This window comes from Anser anser, assembly GCF_964211835.1.
Source record: "Anser anser genome assembly, contig: HAP1_SCAFFOLD_448, whole genome shotgun sequence".
NCBI lineage: Eukaryota > Metazoa > Chordata > Aves > Anseriformes > Anatidae > Anser > Anser anser.
The window spans coordinates 23,067-43,858 of NW_028153541.1; the positions used below are offsets into that span (position 1 = coordinate 23,067).

At 40.3% G+C, this 20,792-nt stretch overlaps 1 long non-coding RNA gene across 3 annotated transcripts; it reads left to right on the top strand.

The window, feature by feature from the left end:
- Nucleotides 1–2,220: 2,220 nt before the first annotated feature.
- On the top strand, nt 2,221–20,365 carry LOC310891951. Of its 3 annotated transcripts, none has more exons than XR_014577812.1 (4): nt 2,221–2,898; nt 15,812–15,899; nt 16,337–16,450; nt 18,014–20,365. It is a non-coding gene; the product is annotated as an uncharacterized lncRNA (long non-coding RNA). The 3 variants fall into 3 exon arrangements; XR_014577813.1 differs by lacking the exon at nt 18,014–20,365 and adding an exon at nt 17,296–17,762; XR_014577814.1 differs by lacking the exon at nt 18,014–20,365 and adding an exon at nt 17,301–17,762.
- Nucleotides 20,366–20,792: the final 427 nt, after the last annotated feature.

Consider the following 20,792-nt stretch of genomic DNA (forward strand, 5'->3'; position numbering starts at 1 on the left):
TTAGCTGCAACGTATATTCCCAGTAAGGACTACTGGCAGCATTAGGGGAAATGGAAAAAAAGATGTTTTTATGTCTAAGGTGGAAAAGAAAAGAAAAGAAAAGAAAAGAAAAGAAAGAAAGAAAGAAAGAAAGAAAGAAAGAAAGAAAGAAAGAGAGAGAGAGAAAGAAAGAGAAAGAAAGAAAGAAAGAAAGAAAGAAAGAAAGAAAGAAAGAAAGAAAGAGAAAGAAAGAAAGAAAGAAAGAAAGAAAGAAAGAAAAAGAAAGAAAGAAAGAGAAAGAAAGAAAGAAAGAAAGAAAGAAAGAAAGAAAGAAAGAGAAAAGAAATAAAAGAAAGAAAGAAAAGAAAGAAAAGAAAGAAAGAAAGAAAGAAAGGAAGGAGAGGAAGAAAGAAAGAGAAGGAAGGAAGGAGAGGAAGGAAGGAAGGAGAGGAAGGAGAGGGGAGGGGAGGGGAGGGGAGGGGAGGGGAGGGGAGGAGAGGAGAGGAGAGGAGAGGCGAGGCGAGGCGAGGCGAGGCGAGAAAAAATCTGTCATATATGTCGCTGTGGTTGATCCTTCGAGTAGCTTAATCTATAAGAATGAAAATATAGAATTAATACCATGATCACAGAATGATCACAGCCATGGAAAGGCTGACAGCACCAGCAGTAACCTGGGCTAGCCAAAGGATTGATTTCAGTAGCAATACTGGAAGGCCTCAGGCATTGCATGATTTAGTCACTGCTGTGTGCATAGTGTTTAGTAAGCAGAAAGTTGAAATCACATGGGGAAGGACAGACATGTGGGTGGAGCATTAAGCAGAGCTACCTCTGCCACCAGGGCACAGAGGAACCCAGGAAGAACTGGCTGGTAACAAAAGCTATCCAGATCTTGGAAAATACACTCAAATGAGCTAGGCAATCCCATGTGATCTGTGCCCTGATCTGGAGTTGTGTGCTCTGATCACTTGCTTCAGCTTCCCTAGAGGAGTGGACAACAGACTTTGCCTTTTGAAAATCAGAAGGTAATACTGTGTTCTTTTCTACGTTCCTCACCCTGCAAAATTTCAAACTAAGGGCCTGATCCAGTGCCAAGTGGAGCACATGGAATTACTTCCTTTGTCTTTGATACATTCTGGCTCAGCATTTAATTAATAGTCTTTTATAAATAGTTTTTGGTTTTGAACTTTTCACTTCACCTTTTCCAGATATAAAGATGGGACCCACACTTATCTCATTAATTTCAGATGGTTTGTTTCTGCTTTCAAGGTGTGCACGTGGAACCCACTGAACTTCCCGGACACAGATGAATGTGGAATTTGGCCTATGCTTAAAAGTAGATTGAATCAGTAACAACAAAATGTTTTGAAAGTGAATTTCAGTCTGATTATATTTGTAATGCTCATATGCATTCCAGGAAATACTGAAATATTTGAACTCAAGAAGTAGAGATACCAGCGAAAAGTGGATTGAAAGCTTGCATGCTCAAATATAGAAGAAATCTGAAACAGTCCAAGCCTGGCTAAGGCCGTCATTTGTGCCTTGCTCATTAGTTACTGAAGTCATCTCCACCCATTAAAAAAACAGGATTCCTTTTGATTTTAGCTAATATCCAATTTTGCAATCTGCTCTCAAAGTAAAAAATGAAGAGAAATAAAATGACCTACACGACCATGTCAAGCCATGCAGTTTAAATAATCTAGTTTAGTTTCCATGCAAGTCGGTGTGAAATGCATCAGTTTCCAAAGGAAGAAAAATCAGGAACTTGGGCTGCTTTTCAAACATTAATGTCAGTAACTCACCTTTTGACCTGCCACACCAAAAACTTATTTTTTCCCATTTAAAGATGGGAAGAAATTGAAAGTATGTGAAAGATCATTTGGGCTCAAGAGATACTTATTTAGATATTATAGTTAGATTTATTAGAAAAAATCTCCTTTTGCATTTCCTGATTATGCTGCTGATGCACATGGGTGTCTGGTGCAGAGGAGCAGCTGAGACATGGGTATCCCAGCAGTGGCTCAACTCCTTTAAGACCAACCCCAAATGAGAGCATTAAGGCAGAGGTGAGAGGGTATCAGGGCTGCCCCTGAGATGCAGCAGTGTCCTGCCTTCTTGTGCAAGGAAGGCTGAGAGTGGCATTGTTGGGGGCACGGACCCCTGTGCCCCTCAGCATGGTGAGCTGGGGGGCAGTTGGGCCCACAGAGCTCACGCCTGGTGAAGGAAAAAGGAAGGTTTGCAGGGAGGACTCAGGGTGTGAAGGGTTGGGGAGTGATGATTTGAGGGACCAGTTAAAGGAGGGAGGCCTTGTGGGATAATAGGGAACCCCAAAGGTGTTTTGGTCCTTATTTCTGTTTCTTTGAAAGCGAAGGGGTCCTGAAATTCAGTCTGATGCAGCTGAGATGCCTTGTAAAGCTATATAGGGATGGGGGAAGGCTGAGGGGGGAGGCTAAGCTGTGCAGCAGGGCAGCTCCTGCTGGCTGCTAGCCACATGATTTGAACCACTCTATCATGCCAAATCTGTGAGCAGCTAGCATTAACTGCTCTTGGATTTATTTTACTCCTGAGCTTGACAGATAGCCTGCAGAAAGAGCAAGCCAGCAAAACTGCTGGAGATTTAGTAGGGCAGCAGGTCTGTGGCTGTACTTATGCCTTGTCCTTCCAAGCTGAGGAATATAAGCGTGAAAATACCAGGATGCAGTGATGTGTCTCACCTGAAACAAATGAGCAGAAATTTATGGCAGGTGGTTTGCTCCCTGAGGCAGGACACTGAAGGGTATCCTCTGAGCTCACTGCTGAAGTGCTCCATTGAGGGTTGCTGGTGGTTGCTCTTTCCCCTCCTTCTCTCTGTTTTATCCAGTTAGCTTATAATCTCTTTGGGCAAGGACCTCCTGTTCTTGTGTGTTTGACTAGCATAATGAGGTACTGATTTTGCTTGGATGTTACAATTATATGAATAACTAGTGTTTTGTTCATCAGCTATAAATTCTGAGAAAGCTGGTTCTTTCTTGTTGTGTTTTTGAACTTTGTCACCAAGCAAGTATCTGACTTCTTCTATTACTATGAATTTGGGCTATGCTCAAAAGACTTTTTTTTTTTTAATCTTTTGCTTTTGTTCCTCTTTCAGATTCTTAACCCTTAAGACTGCCTTGCACTTATCCCTTAGATTTCAGGCTATTTATTTTTTTTTTTCCTGAATGCTTTCTGTTGTTGTCAAAAGAAGAAATGTGATAATTTGGAAGGTTCGTAGAAAGCATGTTTTGTGATTATTGTTCTTGCGATCTCTCCAATGTAAACTGCTTTAGAAAAGCTCTGTTCCAGCTACTTTAATTCAATTTTGCAGAATAATGGATTTTCAATTGGCTAAAGACAAGGACTTTTCTTTTAATGGGTACTCAGGAAGGAATACAGTTTAACTGTTCAGTTTCTGTCTTGGAGTTCAGCTCTGCCTGGTGGGGCCTAGGGAAATCCTGTGTGGTTAACTAATCTTCCTTTGCCACCATTTTATTGTTGATAAGGGGCAAATATGCTCCTTCCAGTGCATTGAGTGTAGAACAGTGCTACTGGGGCAGTTTGAGGGTGTTCTATCTCAGCAGCTAGTTCCTCTTCCATAAGAAAGTCAAAAATAACTCTAGAGAAAAGCATGTGCCTGCTGCAGCGAGGGAACGCTTCTGCCCCCAGGTCTGAAAGGGAGATTCTTGCAGAGTCTCTGTACACAGTCACATTGCAAAACTTCCTTAGTGCTGAACTGTAGCCTGAAAGGTCCAGTGGTACCTAGGAACATGATCTCAGCAGGAGAGAGGAAACCAAGCAGCTTGGCTTTCAGTAGGTGGGATTACACCAGTTCACACCAGCTGGGAATGCAGCCTGATTTCGTATTTTTGCTCACTTTGGAGTCCTTTTGCTGGGTGTTTACAAGGTTGCTGATGCTTGCAATGGCAATGCTACGTTCCCACAGCTGACTTTCTTTTGCTGATCCTGGAGAATTGCTGAACAATCTCTGGGGTGTATGCCAACTTGATAGGAAAGAATTACCCTGAATCTCTCCTGTTTTGTTTGCTTTGTTGCTGTGTCCCCCTGGCAGCAATTGTTCCAGGAATTAGCTTTTCTGAAATAACAGGACATTTGTTTTCTCTAATCCTTTAACTCTTGCTCAATCAAAGCAGAGATATTGCAGAACTTAGTCAAGTGTATCTCTTCAAGCTGATCACTCCAGTGAGTGGTTTTCTGCTTTCCAATGTGTTGGGTACACATCACAGCAGCACTGACCATTAGGTAGGAACTTCCTGTCTTCCAGTACAGCTTCCTAGCAATCTTTGAAGAACATAAATTTAACCTCCTTATGGGAAGTAGCCAGGGACATCTTTGTTAAAACCACTTTTAGTCCTAAATGCAGCGTAACCATGAACTCTGGTCTCCCCCACAATCCTGCGTGCTCTGCTGCCACAGTTAGAAAAATACCTGTACTTGTGAGCAGGACAACACTGGTATAATGGTAATACTTTGGTGAAGCTATCACTTCTCTCATATTAGTGTACATTTCTGCTTCAAAAACAGATCCCTGGTAACTAGTGAAAACATGGGAGACCATTGTTCTCGGAGAATATATCCAAAGAGATGCAGCCGTATAACCTAATGGAGTTTAACCATGACTCTTCAGAGTTCAGTGTGAGGTGCCAGAAGTTTTGTTTGAAAAAGCAACAGAATTTTGTCTGGTTGGTTGCAAGGGAGCTAACGGCAATTTAATGAAGTGATCAAACTTTGAAAACCTTTCTGAAAGTTCAGTTTCTTGTTATTCTTTCTGATGCATCTGTTAGCCTTCAGAAAACGATGTGTTTAGAAGAGCGAGATAGGTGCTGTACCTTAAACGCATTCTTTATCTGCTTAAGATTTAGAATGGATTTTGGCAAGAGTTATGGAGACAGAAAAAAATTCTCTGTGTTAAAATAAATAGGGGGGCTGCAAAGAAAGATCAGGAAAGAGTTGATTTTATTTTTTTAATAAAAAGACTAATGCATGTGGAGCAGTTTCTTTATGAAGAAGAAAAGCGACAAGTGCTTGAAGAAAATAAAACTATGTATGGATTCTGATGATGCAAAGAAATACTTTAAAGCAAAGTTTAATTCCTTATGGAGAAAGCAAGAGTGTTGTTGTTTTTTAACCCACTCCCAAACATAGTATTTTTCTTCTTTTTCACCTTGTTTTTCTTTAGAAAATTGCTATTGATTCATGGATTATGTGATTTGATACTTTTTTTTCTCATAGTCAAATAATATCATAAAATGGTTTAGTGCACATAATTAATCTTGTTCTTCAAGATTGGTAGTAAATTCCTTCTGACCTGAAAGTTCTGGACTGCAGGTTGACATTTAAGCTGTTAATTGTATTACAATATATTAATAATTAACGCTCAGTTTTTACTCACACAAGTGGATTCAATATGTCTGCTAATTTAATTCAATATTTTTTACAATATGTTATGTATCAGCTATTTCTTTTATATAGCATAAGCATCAGTAAAAAACTCTGGTCAAAGTTCTGTTCCTGTTGCACAGATAACTGTAACTCAGAACTGTTGGTTTGGGACTAGAATATGTGTCACGCTAAAGTGTATTTAACTACTATGTATATTTCTTTCACTGAAGTATGCAGAGTATCTACTTGGTTTGTGATTTTTTTCTTCTGACATTAGTGTCCTTGGTGCGATGTTGTTGAGAGCAAAGGTCTGTCTTGTAGGACAAGTCACTTATGCACTATGATGCTCTGGGCTACCGAATATCAGTAAGGTATGGGGTATACTTCAAACAGTAGAGACCTGACTTACCAGGGCTATAGAGATAATGACAGCTTTTGGTCCGCATGCAGAAATGTGGTACTTTTACAAATAAAGAGCCATTAAGCGAAAACTTAGAGTGCCTAAAGCTGATGGATTCCATGGAGAGTAGGTTAGGTTCTTGCTGTGAATACATACAAATCTGAATGACTGAACTCATATATGAATGCTGTTTTTCTTCCGTTTTAATTAAGTAGCACTTAAGAAACGTTGGTATTTGACATTTACATCCTGGTTTGTAACAGCAGATGCTGTTAGCTTCAGGAGCCTCAGAAGTTGTGAGTTGCCATCCTGAAGCTTATAGCATGATTTTATTTATATATAAATATTTAAATACACACATATACACCTATTTTTTTTAAGTTTCTTAGATGTTTATTTTAGATTCTCTAAATATCAGCTTTACCTTAATTGGCCATCCAGAATTATCAGCCACTCTTGGAAATGCAGCCCCGTTGCTTACTGTCCGCGTGCACCATAAACCTCCCTGTAGAGAGGCCCCATGGTGGCTGGTTCTGTCTCCGTTTATGCCAGGTATGTAAGCACAAGCCTCATGGTAAGCGTGTTTAAGAGATTTTCTTGATTACAATGGGAGTGCTCCTTCAGCTTATAGCTGTACAGATGTTTACATACCTGGCTCAGTTTGGGCCTATATAAAGATCTGTCTCTGTTTCTCTGCAAAGCCTTTTCTGCCCGCTGCTTTGAGATTTCCCATGCTTCATATTCTCCCATAATCAGAGGAAGGCAGTCCAGGTCCTTACTAGGAGAAATCCTAGAGCCTGAGATACGAAGACGGCAGCTTACTTGGGGTTTAAAGACCTGCTAAAACAATAGGGCATACCTCAGCAAATATGTGCATGCTGATATTGAGGCTTGTGTTACTGGAGTGCTTTTTGCCAGGGTGAAGTCTTTCAGTTTTTTACAGGCTTGTTCTCCTTTGGGTTTGTTCTTTGTCCCTCCTCTCCTCACCATCCCAGAAAATAGCCTTGTGCCATTCCTTAAAGTCAGCAACTATTACCCTACATACTATTAAAAACCAACCAAACAACAACAACAACAAAAACAGAAATGAATGTTGTCTCCATACATCACTTCAGTTCACAGAGATGGATGGATAATGGTATTACAAGTCTAAACACATTTTACATGCATGCGTGTGAGTACGAGTGCACATAAGTATGCAAAGATACCATTTCAAATAATTTCCAGAAGGTAAAATAACAGGAAGTCCATGGAAAGGAATAACTTCCTGATTGTTCCAGGAGGTGAATACGTTTACATTAGTGAAAAATAAGCCTGGCCCTCAGTTATTCATTCCTTCACTCACTCTGTTTGCTTGAAGATTACATTGTTGCTTTGTAGGGGGGAAAAAAAAAAATAAAAACTACCAAGAGTCTTTTCCAGACTCAAAAGATTTATGCTCTGCTTTGCTGATGTTTTGTGCTAGGACTTATGTCAGTCCTGCTCTTAAACAGAGAGTGGTGTAATGATCCTTTAATATATTTTAAAGTGATTTTTTTTTTCTAGCTCATTTTTTTTCTTTTTGTGAGAAATACGTATGTAATAGTTGTGTAATAGTTGTTCAGTTCTCTTTTTTTAAAGATATTGTTGTTTATGCACTGTAATAGAACATACAGTCAGTTTACTCTTCTATCAAGTAGATTCTGTCTGCAGTAGAACTTTATGGAACTAAGCTTAGTTTTAATGACTGTGACATTACCCATGCCTACAGGGAAGGCCCAAAGCAGTTGAATGTACACCTACTTTCACTGAATGACTCTTTGGTACTTACCAGAGTGCTGAAAAGCTGGAGCTTGTACTTAGTTACTTTATGTCCCAGAATTAATGGCATGTGGAAGTAGCACGCACATCTGTATTTCTAGAGTGCCCATTGAAACATGTTGAGAATATTCTGGAAAAGCAGGTCATCATGGCCTTCAAACAGCAGTGTGACAGAAAGGAGGTCCTGGGGGAACTGCCGGGTCAGAGCCAACCACAGTGGGTATCCAGGCCTCCCAGAGTGCTGTGGTTACTGTTAAAATGTTTATGGCTTTACCTTTTGCTTAATTAATGTTCATGTGGTGTTTGTGGCATTCTTCAAACCCACTACTGAGGCTCAGTAGCACTGAGTTTGCTTAAAGGGTTTGTATTGCTGAGGCTGTGTCAGCCATCCTAATGGACAGTTTTCCCCTTCTCCTGTATGTAGTAACTACTTTATGCTGAGTGTTTAGCTGTGTGTCATCTCATGTTACTATATTTGGGTTGCTACATTGGGTTCATGGTTGAAGGAATACATGCTGATATTCCTTAAAAGAAAGGAAAATGTATAATTCTTCTCTCCTATGTTCCTTCCAAGTACTAGTTGCTGAGCACAGGGCTTGTCTGTGCAGGTGCTAGAGCTGTTCTCCTCTTCTTCCTGTAGTGTAGACCTGCTGCTGCTCCCTGAGGCAGGTCACTGGCCACGTAGCAGCAAGAGGAGCTCGGAGGAGCCTGGTAGGAGACACTGGACCAAGTGTGATGGGCTCTCTTCTCCTATGTGACCCGAGTCAATGCCTCCCTTCTCAGGTGGCCTTCAATGACAGATCCAGCCCTGGGAACTGACCACATGAAGTTCTGGCTTATGCACTGTGAAGGCTGATCCGTGAAATACTCAGATACAGGGGGATGATTAAGGGCTCTAGGCTTTGGATTTAGTTAAGATGTATGGCCTAAGGCTTGTATTAAGATACTAGAGCAATTCTTATGACTGGAAATGAGCATCCAGATTTTAAGGGTAGGAGATACTTAGCTGTGGAGGAGCTAAGTGGAAAGTGTTACAAATGCTTCTAGTGAACAAATGGGAGCTTTGAATAATGTTAATGCTTGGAATAAGCTTGGGGCTGCATGTGGATAGAGTTGATGGAGAGCTGTTAAGTCAGTAAGAACACTGCATCTGTGAACCTGCAGTGGCAGCTTTAGTCTCTCAAGGGATGACATCAAGCCTGCTGGCAGACAGCTATAGCAGGATATGACAGGTCTGAGTTCATTTAAAAAAAAAAAATTGCAGTCATGCTACAGGTATCCTTTGTGACTGTAAGAAGTCTTTTTTGATCATTCTATGACTTGGGTCTGTATTACTAGAAGCAAGAATAATAGTATCCCCTGTATCTTTTGTTTATATTGTGAGCTCTTCAGGATGGAACGCACTTACTATACCACCACACAGTGCATAACACAAGAGTGTTAAACAACTAATATAAATAAGAGATATTCTTATTCCAGCTCAAGGGATAACAAAACCTTTAGAAAACTAACTTGTTTAAATGAAGCTAAACAGATTGGATTTGGTATGATAACTATTGGTGTGGCAACTATCCGTCACTACTGCTGCTCAAGCTCAATCTCTTTATCTGTGTGGAAAAGCATGAAAATGAATGGTTATTCAGAGCATTGTACAAAGCCTTAGACTGCTCTTTCGGTACACTTCTTGTAAACCATCAGCCATACCCACTACCAGTCTGTTCGGCCTTTTCACCCTTTGTGTCTGCTGTGGAACAAACCACACTGGAGAACTGAGCCCAGTTGCAGTAAATCTGACATCCCAGGAATCCTTGGCACCTCCCTTCCCTTCCTGTCTTTGGCTTGCTCCCTGTTAACATTTCTTTCTATTGAGAAAAGGAAAAACAATATTATTTTATGAACTGTTATCAGACATGTACACTTAATTTAAAGGCATGGTCCATTTTTACTGAGCCTGTATTTATCATCTAAGCTCATTTAGTTACTTTATCAGAATGTCCTTTAAAAACAAAAGATGTCATCATAACAAACCACAAGTTAGAAACTCTCTATACAAAACTTGATCATCTCAAAGGAGAGGTGTTGCCAAGCTGTTGGCCATAATTTCAAGTAGCCATAATACGATGTACCTAATATCTGGGACCTGCATTCAGTCTGCTCATCTCAGTGGAGATGCCCATAAGCTGAGTGGTGGATGCTGTGGCTGAAAACATCTTTAATTTTCTGGGAAGTTTGGCTCCCATTAATTCTGGTTAACCAACGAAATCTCTTAGTGCTGAAAAAAAAATCCATGCCACGAGGCCATGATTTATCCCTTTATCTTTTCTAGAGGAGAGTGTGATTTGATAGAGTGAGAAATTTGGAAAGAATTTTGGTGGTCCAGAATTAAATACGGTAGAACAAAGCTCAGGAATTAGATTAACTAGGTATCTGAAACCTCTTCAGCAAACGTGTTAAAATACTTAAGGAATATTTTTCTCTAACAAAATTTTCATGAAACTTGGTTGAGTAGCAGTAGCAATTGTTGATTTAGAATTAGGGATAGATTTATATTTATTCCCTGCCCCCCCCCCCCCCCCCCCCCCCCCCATGATGAGAAGCAAGAACTGAAGAAACCATGAAATCTCATGGAGGCCTTTTACTTTTGTGATCTAATCAAGGAAGGATGAGGCATGCACTCAGACACATGATAAGACAGAGCCCTTAAATCAATGGCTAATCTTTCGTTTTTACTGACCCTAAGGAAATATAAAAGCAAATATCTATTTCTCCCAGATGGAAATTTACACTTCAAGCCATAGGAGTAGGCATGCTGCAAGTTTCTTTTCCATAAGGTTTCAGTTTCTGGAATAGAGACTGGAAGAGAATCTCAGACTTTGTTTGTTTAAGAGGAAGGATGAATGAAGAGAGAGATGCCTGTGTATGAATTTGAAATTTTTATGTCTCAGAACTTTAATCTGTTGTCATGATTTTGTGGAAATGGTTCATGCTGGAATGTTGAGTTTCCCAGTTTTTGTGAATATTTATTCAAAGGTTCTTTGCCAGAGAACTGAGTGTTCAGTTCTGAAGGTGTCTTTGAAACATCCATTCCTTAAGCATTTCTAGAATGTTTCAACTCTCACTGTAGATAACTGCCAAGTATCTACATCGAGTTAGAGAGCATCTTCAAAGAAACTTTAGTTGTGCTGGAAAAATATAGAGACACATTCATATCAATTCACTAATGTTTCCCTGAATTTACCAGAGGCTAAACCCCCCCCCCCCCCCCCCCCCCCCCCCCCCCCAAACAACACCCTATACAAAAGGGAGAATCTGCAACTTTGAGTGTGTTAAGCTTACTGTTTCTGAAAGGTGTTCTTATAGTGAAGATCATCTCTAGCTCAGAAGTCTGGGCTCTATTTTCATAGAAGTCTGTCATTTTTATTTTTTTTAACTGTAAATAGTGAAGCCCGCCACTTTTTTTGAGTAACAGAATACGTATTCTCAAAGCCCATAAGCAAATTGTTATTACTTTGACCTAAAATGGATTTTTATTCACTTCAAACCTGTTATCATTAAATTTAATTGTAAGCATTGCATTTGGAAAAGTGTATGTCTGAAGAGTTGTATGTAATCACTAAGAGCATATAAATTATGCCAAGCACAGTAGCATTTTAGTGTTCGTTTAGTGCTTGTAACATGGCAAGGAGAGCAGCTACCCTCGTTGTCCCATGCATCCGTAACAGTTCTGCTTGCTGTGGTGTGTGTTAAGAGAGCCACCAGTGTGTTATTTTCATTGATAGCTTGCTCTTGCTGCTGTTCTATTAATCATTGCTCTCTTAGGAGCTGTGTTTGCCTGTATTAGTGGGGCTAGGGCAACCTTGCGGTGCTGTGGAAATGCAGAGTTCCTGCTAATGTAGTGCTGTGCTTAATGTCCTGCTTGAATGGGTGAGTGAATCTCAGACTTAAAGATGATCTCTGGTTATCATATATTGCTGGTGACTTGGTGATGCAGGAGCAGCAGGCTCTTTGAATTTCTTGTGTAATGGTTTCATGTGTTCTAAGAAGAAAAATGAGACTTATGTGTTTACACAATTTGATGAAACGTGGGTAAAACATTAAAGGGATGTTGTAATTGAAAGTTAAAGTTACACTTTAAAGAAGTCCAACCGTGCTAAAGTAAGAAGGACACAGCCAAGACCCAAATGATATTTTTGGTTCTGCCTTGATTTTATATATTAATCTTTTATGCACTTAAAATATTTTTCAAGACCTGTTCTGCAGACCACTCACTGTGCTTTTGGAGCTGCAAATTTGAGAATACCAGCAAGTTAGTGGAAATCTATTTTTGAGCCATTAAAATGTGGGAAAGCTTTCTAAATATTTAGGAGGAAAAGGTGTTACATTCTGAGGAAGAGACCTGTATATATGAGTGAGGAAGGTGGGGTGCTTGTAGAAGAAATCAGTGGGAAGACAAGGAAGGATTTTTAGCCTGCAAGCACATTGCAGCTCATATTGGTGGTCTCATATTTTTTGTTTAAGGCTAATGTGAGGATTACTTCCTTCAGGAAAGGGAAGGTGTTTCAGAAGGACTTCTATCTCCTTCTCCTAAAACTGTGCCTGGAGAAACAGCAAGGATAATGGGGGATGTGCTGCCTCTGTGTCCATCTATGGAAAACCCAGGGTATATATGTTGCAGAAATTGCACTGTATAAACTGCTCCTGGGATGGGTGTCCAAGCAAAATGTGTGAGCTGAAACAGAGAAGAGAAAAAATGGGCTGTGGACTAGAGTAACTGTATCAAGTATTACTGATAACTACTATGTTGCCACACTTCACTATCACTTCTTGTCATGTTATCCCCTGTCTACCATTAGCTGTCTGCCTCATCTGTCTCCTCAGAACCATAGGCTGCAAAATCACAGGGTGGCAACTGTCCTGATGTTACCTTGTTACCTAGTGCATACTGTAGTTAGCTTCTTGCAAAGAGTCCTTGGTTGCCACCATAGGGAAAACAACAGTAAGAAACCACATCTAGAGAGTCCTTTTAATGCATTCATATTCTTGACACATGTTCTGAAAAGGTTAGTGATTGAGGATGCTTGAAGAAATACTTATTCATGCTAAATGCTCATCAGATGCTTAAGAGCCGTAGTGTGTGGGTGGCTGCACTTATTTTGGCACTGATAGATTGCCGGATCAGGCTCTGGCTTCAGGGCAGCATCTGGGGTGGGGGAAAATAAAATTACAAGCATGATGAAATGTTGCAGGGCCTCAAGCGTCGGTGTGCAGGGGGCAGAGAGGGGCGTGATCATCGGTAGCTCTCAGGTTTGTTCTGCTGCCGTAGCACATGGCACCTGCATCGGCGTGTTGCACGCTGCTGCTGTTCTGCTTGTTCTGCAAAGCTATCACAGCCAGTTAGGGAGACACAAACAGCATGCTGCCTACTGCTGTGCAATTTTTATTTTATTTGACCTTTTTTGTTATTTTTGTTTTCAAAACAGCCTCCAGTCCCCCCCTGAAGAGGGCAGTAGTAGCAGGAGAAAGCAGTAAATCAAGCTGGTTCCTGTCTAAATCTGTGGATGTGGATGAATCAGGCCTGATACCTGGAGACAATTTGGCATTGCTCTCATTTCAAAACAAAAGCAGATGCCTGGATGCAGAGATGTGGCTAGTTATGGCTGGGGAAGGGATGTGTGGGAGAAAAGATCAACCTTGGTGGAACCTATCACTTCCTGGTCTCTTGGTCAGTGCTGGCCATAAAAACGAGACCTGTTGCACATGTGAGTGAGAGAGTGCCTCTCTGACCTGTTAGGAAACTGCACTGCGAGGGACTGGAAAGACCCTCTTAACTTCGTGCTCAACTTTCCATGCTACTTGCACATCTAGGGCTAAAGCTCCAAGATTAACTCTGTCCACCCTATTCTAGGTAGTGGCATGGTGACTATTGGAGAGCAACAAAGCTGCAGAGAAGCAAAATATATCAGGCGTGACACTGGTACCATTGTCCAAAATACTGGGAAACTTTATTTAAAATATTGCAGATTTTTTTAATAACTATGTTAAAGTAGAATTCAAGATAGAAAAGATGTATGGAAAGTTTAGCAAGGTTATTAAAAGACTGGAAAGCCTATCTTATGGGAAGGGACAACAAGAGATTGGCTTGTTTAGTTTAGCAAAGCACAGTTGGGAGAGGATTTGACAGCACACTATAAATACATCCAGGGCTAACTGCCAGAGAGGGGAAAAAGCTATTTAAGCCCAAGAGCAATATTTGCATAAGAACAAATGGGCATAAACTCGGCCCTGAATAGGTTTAAACTGGAAAATGGGTGGTTTCTACCCTTCAGTATAGTGAAGTCCTGAAACTGCCATCCAGCAGGAGCAACAGGGGCAAGAAATAGTTTTTGTGGTCCATGAGAGGGACTGTGCTGTGTGGTGCCTGTATCCACAGAGACTCAGGCATCACAGCTGTGTAGTTTCCTTCTGGTCCTATATCCCTAACCAGGTGCATTGGTATGGGGTTAAGGACATATTCTGCAGCTGGTGGTGGTCTTCTGTCCTGAAAAAATACCTTCTGCTGAAAATGAAAGTGCTGGTGTTAAACTATGGCTATGTTAATAATGTCCTTTAATGGTCTGGGGGAATTTCCAGCATTGCTTGTGCCTGTGTAAGTGACTCTCTGTTCATGGCAAAGCCCCATATCTCTGCGGCTTTTGTAACAATAAGGTTCCTTTTGTAAGAAAGGGATGCAAAACTGGACTTTTAATCATGTAACCTGAAAGGGGAAAAGTAGCTCCTCTGATTGGAAATCAGAAGTATCTCAAAAATGACAGTACTGAGATAAGGGACTTCTCATAACTTTAAATGGTTTCCTGCTGCTGCTAAAAATTCATACAACCTTTAAATATGATGCTCATGATTACACATTTCCTTCTATGCTGCAGCTAGAATAGCAGTGTGATGCATGTTTGACAGGTAAAGGAGATGAAGCATTGAGGGTTTGGGGACCTGAAGCCTGGCACAATGATGCCAGGACACTGGTCTTCTGTTTTTCAACCTGGTAGTCTGCCTATTGTGCCATTCGTCTTCCTAAATGACATCACCTGTGAAACTTAACTGTGTTTCTGTTCCCACCTGCTATTTCCTGTTACTAATTCCTTTGTGTATCTTTGACCTTTTGAGCTGAAACTTTCCAGACTTGCTCCTTTATTTATCAGTGATATTTTAGGAGCTTGTCTCTTTCCTAACAACTACGTACATGCGAACTTGTTTTGGGCCTCTTCATTGCAAAATGAGCTGAGGAGAAAAAGCTGAAGGAGGCACAGAAATAGCCTCCAGGAAAGCAGATTGACACATAGTACTTGGGTAGCTTTGATTTGAGTCAGCTGTAACTCACTGAAATATGTATTCTCTGTGCTCAAAGGTACTTTCTGTACTGAGCGTTAAACTGGCAAAATGCATAGCTAAACACAACCTTTTATAAAAAATAAATAAATAAAATGATGGTGGTACCTGTGTAGCAGTGCGTCAGTTATAGTCATTCTCCCTGCTTTTTGATTGCTTTTTGAGAAATATTCTCCTAGCATAAGATAGGAAATGTGTCCTGCCTTTCCATTGTTTGTGAGGTGCTACTGTTTTCTGAACAGAAAAGCAACCTCAGTGATGGACTATAGTGAGAAAAAGGTAGTGTGTGTGTCACTTCTACTTATACTCTGAAAACACTGCTTTGACAGAATTAAAAAAATCTCATACTGCCCTCCATCAGTAGCTTCCCTTCTCACTCTGTCCACCACAGCCTGTTAAGGAAAAGGGGAGCTGGAGCCAAATATCATGCTCTTGACTACTCCTTAGGAGGCTGAGATGAAGGCTTTTTTACGTATAGGAATTTTTCCAAGAACTGAGTTTTGGAAGGTTTTAAGGCTTTTCACGTATTGGGCTGAATCCAACTCATGTTTTAATTGAAAAGAAAGAGAATTTAAAAAGTCTTTCAACTTTTTTTTTTCCATGTAAAATTTTTACTTGGGACAAGCAGAATTACTTTAACATTTCTGAAAAATAGTTTCTGAAACTTTCTTTAAAAGAGGACTGTTTAAAAATAAAAAGAACATGAACTTTTGAAATAACCAAAACATTTAAAATTCAAAACAAAATCCTCCAAGCAAACTGAAGTTATACTTGGGGATGGGGGATGTTAAACTAATTTGGAAGTTAATATCAACTTTTTTTTTCCAATTCTAATAGGTAAAGAAGTCTTTAATTTATCCATTTACTACTATTTGATGACTGCAGTTTCTCTCATTTAGAGAAAGACATTGTCCTTGGACTTCAGGTAATTTAACAATATATCCATCCATGCATTTCCATTACAGCTGTCTCCATGTTATCTTAGCAGTATCACACTAAGCCATGTTTTAACTGCACTGTATTTTGGGGGTGGAGGCTGTTTATGATTTTAAGAGAAAAATAATTTGGTTTATATATTCTTTCTTTCCAGGAAAAAAAAGCTACAGAACCTTTAAATTCTTTCTGATGTTTAAAGACTCAGAAAGCTGTATGTTGGAAGAACACAGATATAACTAATACCCTTTTTCGTAATCATATTTGGTGCCTATGTCTGTTTTAAAGCACATAAATGCCTACAGAAATCTGCTTGCAAGTGTTTTTTTTTTCCTCCTATATAAGAAAAGAAAATGAAATGAGATAATTTGCAGATTAGCAGATGGCAAATACTTAGCAGCCTATGTGGAATAATTTTTTTGGTATTAGTCCAGTTCCAGGCGGATGGCTGTCCTCATCCCAAAGCCTGCCATAACAATTTGCTAAGAAAGCTGAATCATTTGCCTTCTACTTTGGGAAGTTGTTCCTGCAGTCATGAATAAGGTAAACTTTGGAGGGGTTAGTCTGGGGATGCCCACACTTTCATTACCTGTGTTTTCCTTTTCTGTAAAATAAACAGAAGCCTGCAGTCTCCAGGGTTGTCATTGTAGCACCACTCACAAGCCTTGAAATTAATCTTAAATAAAAATAAAAAGCTACTACGTAGGCACAACAAAATTTACTATAAATGGGTCATAATTACATGATAGACCTAACTGGCTCCAAAAGAGTTGCTCCAGGCTATTGTGTAAGCAATACTCCTTTGAGAAATGTATAAATACATGTAATTCAGTACATAATACACATGTTAAAAAACTACCTAATTACATATTTTCCCAGGAGAATGAAAAGGCTCCAAAAGAGCTACTCCAGCCTCTCCAGTACACAATGTGTGTTTTATAACCTTTCATGAATCTCTTCCATTCTTTTTACTTTAGGAGGGAAAAAAACAGTAAGGAAATTAAATACAAAACACCTACTGTACATTTAATTTAGAGGACAAAATGCAATGTTGAAATAACATTAAGGGTGTGACGCAAACTAAGGAAAGCCAGGAAATTGAGTGTAAAGGCTGTTACTCCATCCTTAACTCACGTCATTTGTGTAATGTTGCAGGCCAATGTTCTGCAGCAGCAGATTTTAAATTTCATCATTTAAAATAGGGTTGTGGCCTATTTACACGCATACAGGTACTTGCATGGACCATACTGCTGAAATGCCTGAGTACTTCTCATGTATTTATACCCAGGAATATATACATATATTTTCAGGAATATGTGTTGGTTTTTTTTAATAAATCATCCTGTCTCTTTTGTATGGCTTTTTTATTTACCTGTTCTTATTTTAAGAACAGGTTCCTGTGTGTAATGCTGTTAAGAAAAACGAAGTCAGCTTATCCTTCAGATCTGACAGCAGCCACTGCACAGCTCTAGGGCTTTTTGAATGTACCAGGCAGGGTGACATCTGCTCCGAAGACTGGCTTTGGTTCTGGAGGGATCCCTGCAGCCCAGGATCACAAGCCCCTTTGCAGCCTTCTTGATGCAGGGGATGGGAGTTCCTGAGGGGAGGGTTCCTCAAGCCACCGCTGCAGAGCCCTGGGGAACGGGGAGCATCCACTGCAGGGGTGCGGACACTGAGCTGGGTGCTGCCTGGTTGCAGGGGGTGGACCGGCAGCCCCAGCGTGTTCAGAGCAACCTGTGTCACCAGTGTTTTCTTTTGTTTCCATTAGATCGAAACATAGTTTGTGCCCTCTCTCTTGGACCAAGCAAAACATTGCATACACTTTTGATTTATTACAAGGGCATGATGCACACAAGTATCTTTCTTTGTATTACGTATTTATTTCACAATAGAGCCCAGTAGAAAATGCTATTTACTTTGTCTGTGATGGGTTTTGTGAGTGCTGTTTGTAAAACAAGTAAAGAAAACAAAAAAAAAATACTGTAGTTTTGCTGTTTATCCCAAGTGCTGCTGATAGGTTTGCAGCAGACAAATCAGCTTACCATTCTTATTAAAATGTTCAGTATGTTCTCCTTTATTAACAAGATGCCTTCTCTTCTTCCCTAGAATGAAACCAAGGCCTTTGAAAACAACTTTTTTTTTTTTCTTTTTTTCCTGGGAGCAAGACAGAAGTCTCCTGCTCTTGAAGCTCCAAAGACAGGCATTCATCTGGGATGCCGGAGACTCAGTGAATTTTTTGAGTAGCAAAGTACAGAGGTTCCCACAGGAGAAATTCAGAGAATCTCACTTGAGAATAGGCAGGTGGTAGGAATAACTACCTGGTGTATGAAGCCTGTCATTAAGTCTCTGGTCGAAACGAGCACACACAGCTTAGGCCAGGTCCCACTTGTCCTCATGAGGATGTGCTCTAGCAGAGGAGCTGTGTGGGGATCCAGAGTGTGAGCTTCTGGTGAAAACCAGGAGGATTTCTGCCGAATTCAAAGCTGCTGCTCACCTGCATGTTCTTGCAGGGGGGACAATCCAGTAAATCGGTACTGCTTAATGAAAATCTTTTTTACCCACATACCTTCAGTCATCTCTACCCTTTTCTCAGATTTACTGCTGCTGATTGTTTTACTGTGGTAGTGTTATACATTAAAGTTACAGAAAACAGTATCTTCCATGTTGCTGGTTTATAAGAAAAACTTTTAAGGGTGTCTCAGCTATTTTTATTTTTACTAGCAGGTCAGACTATGGGACTGCCTTTTGTTCACATCATCCTGCTTGTTTGAATGTCAAGACATGGCGATCAGCAAAAGGGAATTTTAACTTTGAGGGGTCAAAAAATCGTATGGGCTCTGGAGGGAAACTTCTGTGTAGAAAGGCAATGCAGAAGGTGAGATAAAAAAAAACAGTTTTAAAAAAATCTATGGAGTGTATGCTTTTCCACTAGTGTGGCAGTCTCCATCTGAAAGTTGATTTAACAGTATTTTCCAGGTGAGTGGTGCTGCTCATTAGCGCTATTTAGGGTTGGAGGTGCCTTTTGTATCTAAACAGACACAGAACATTAACTACTATGGTATGCACTTAATAGCAGTGCAGATGGCAGAGGAAGAAGGATAAATGATGTCTCTTCCCCCCACTCTCCCTGATGGATACCCAGTATTTTCATACTAGATGCATTTGTTTGACTTGGCGCACTGCAGGCTTTCAGGTTAGAGGAGATTCCCAGCTCAGGTCTCACTCCTAGAGTGAAGTTTCCAATTTTTCCTTTGAAAAGGAGTTGGCCTCAGGTACACATAGCTTTAAGTGCTAGAAGGGTCTGGATTCCAGATACTTGCTCTGATGCATTTATCACTTGAACTAGCAAGGGAATGTTAAAGTCTGTAACTGCCTATACCGAACATGCAGTGTGATTTTAAGGCTTGGGCTTTGCCTGGCTGCAATTTTACTAATAAATGCATGTGCAAGTGAAGAGTAGATACCATGTTGAAAGCAAGTAATTTATAATTATAGGATTTTACCTTCATTTCCATAGCAACAGCCTAGGATGCAGCAAACAAAGTTATGAATTGAACTCTGTTTTCAGCTCTACCTATAGAGCCTCAGAATATCCCTGGATTCACTGGCACCAGCATCCTTATTCAAGTGATGGAGAGGCTACCTCAACTCTTCATTTGGCAGAAGGAGCACTGTGAGAATAAAGAAACTAGATTCCAGACCTGAAGTTTTACTAAGGAGGATAGAAAATCAAATTTTCAGGGATATAAGCACATCAGTATGTTGCTGCTGAGTGAGTTAGGGTCTAAATTTATAGCATACCAGTTAATCCTTGCTTACTGCTGGTGTGCCTACTTTTACTGCACAGAGAATGTTGAACATATGATTATTCAATATAAGGTGCAGACAACATTAAAGGTTTCTGTGGGACAGATTAAATTAATAAATGGGCAGACAGGAATAATAACTATGTCACACTATGTAAAATTATTCTGCATTTTAGGGTTAAATCAAAAACCTCTGAACCCCCTGACTCCTAAGACAGAAGGCAGGAGTGCATGTTCAGTCAGGAACGTATCTGTTGAACACCAGTATGCTATTTTTATGCTGACTGTTCAGGAAAAAAAGCCATACTTGGAAAAGTCATATTTTGCTTGTAGGGCTGGTAATCAAATCTTGTGGGACTGCCTTCTGAGATAAATGCTCAAGTTTCACTGAGTTTGAGAAGAGGAAGGAAGGTTTAGTGGTTGGTGCACCATCCTCAGGCAGGGGTGATGGAGGTCCAGGTAGCTGAATGTCCCCTAGTTCCCTAAGTAAAGAGCACAGGTGTTAAATTCATCTGTGGCGTTCAGCCCATGAGAGAGACATGAGTACTACTGGAGTACTACATGCTGAAAAATGCACATAAAGCTTTCCTTGGACACAGGGTCTAACCAAAGTAAAGAGGCCAAGACCAAGAACATGAAGAAGAGGAGCATCTCCCTGTGTGCTTATTGAGGTCAAGTAACAACAGGCAGGCTGCCAGTGCCGATGGTGGTGGTTGTTTTAGGGCAGTAAATGAGATCGATTGCTTCAGATATTGCTATAGACCATGGAACAGCACTGGTAGCCTCTGCTCCCCCTTTTGTCAAATGCTTGCTCTCTTAGAGAGTAAAAACAGATTCATCCCTTATGGGACTTAAGTGGCTTAAAGAGAGCAATATGGAAGGTGAATTTAGCCAAGTCACTTGTATAAATAATCAAAGCCACAAAATTGTTGCAAAACATGATTGGGAACCACCAGGTTTCTTTGATGTCTCCACATGTTATGGGCACAAGGGAATATGTTTATTTTACAAAAATAAGCCGTTCTCTGCATTTTTAAGTTTTTATTTTCCATCTTGCTGTCAAACTTTCTTCCCAGTTC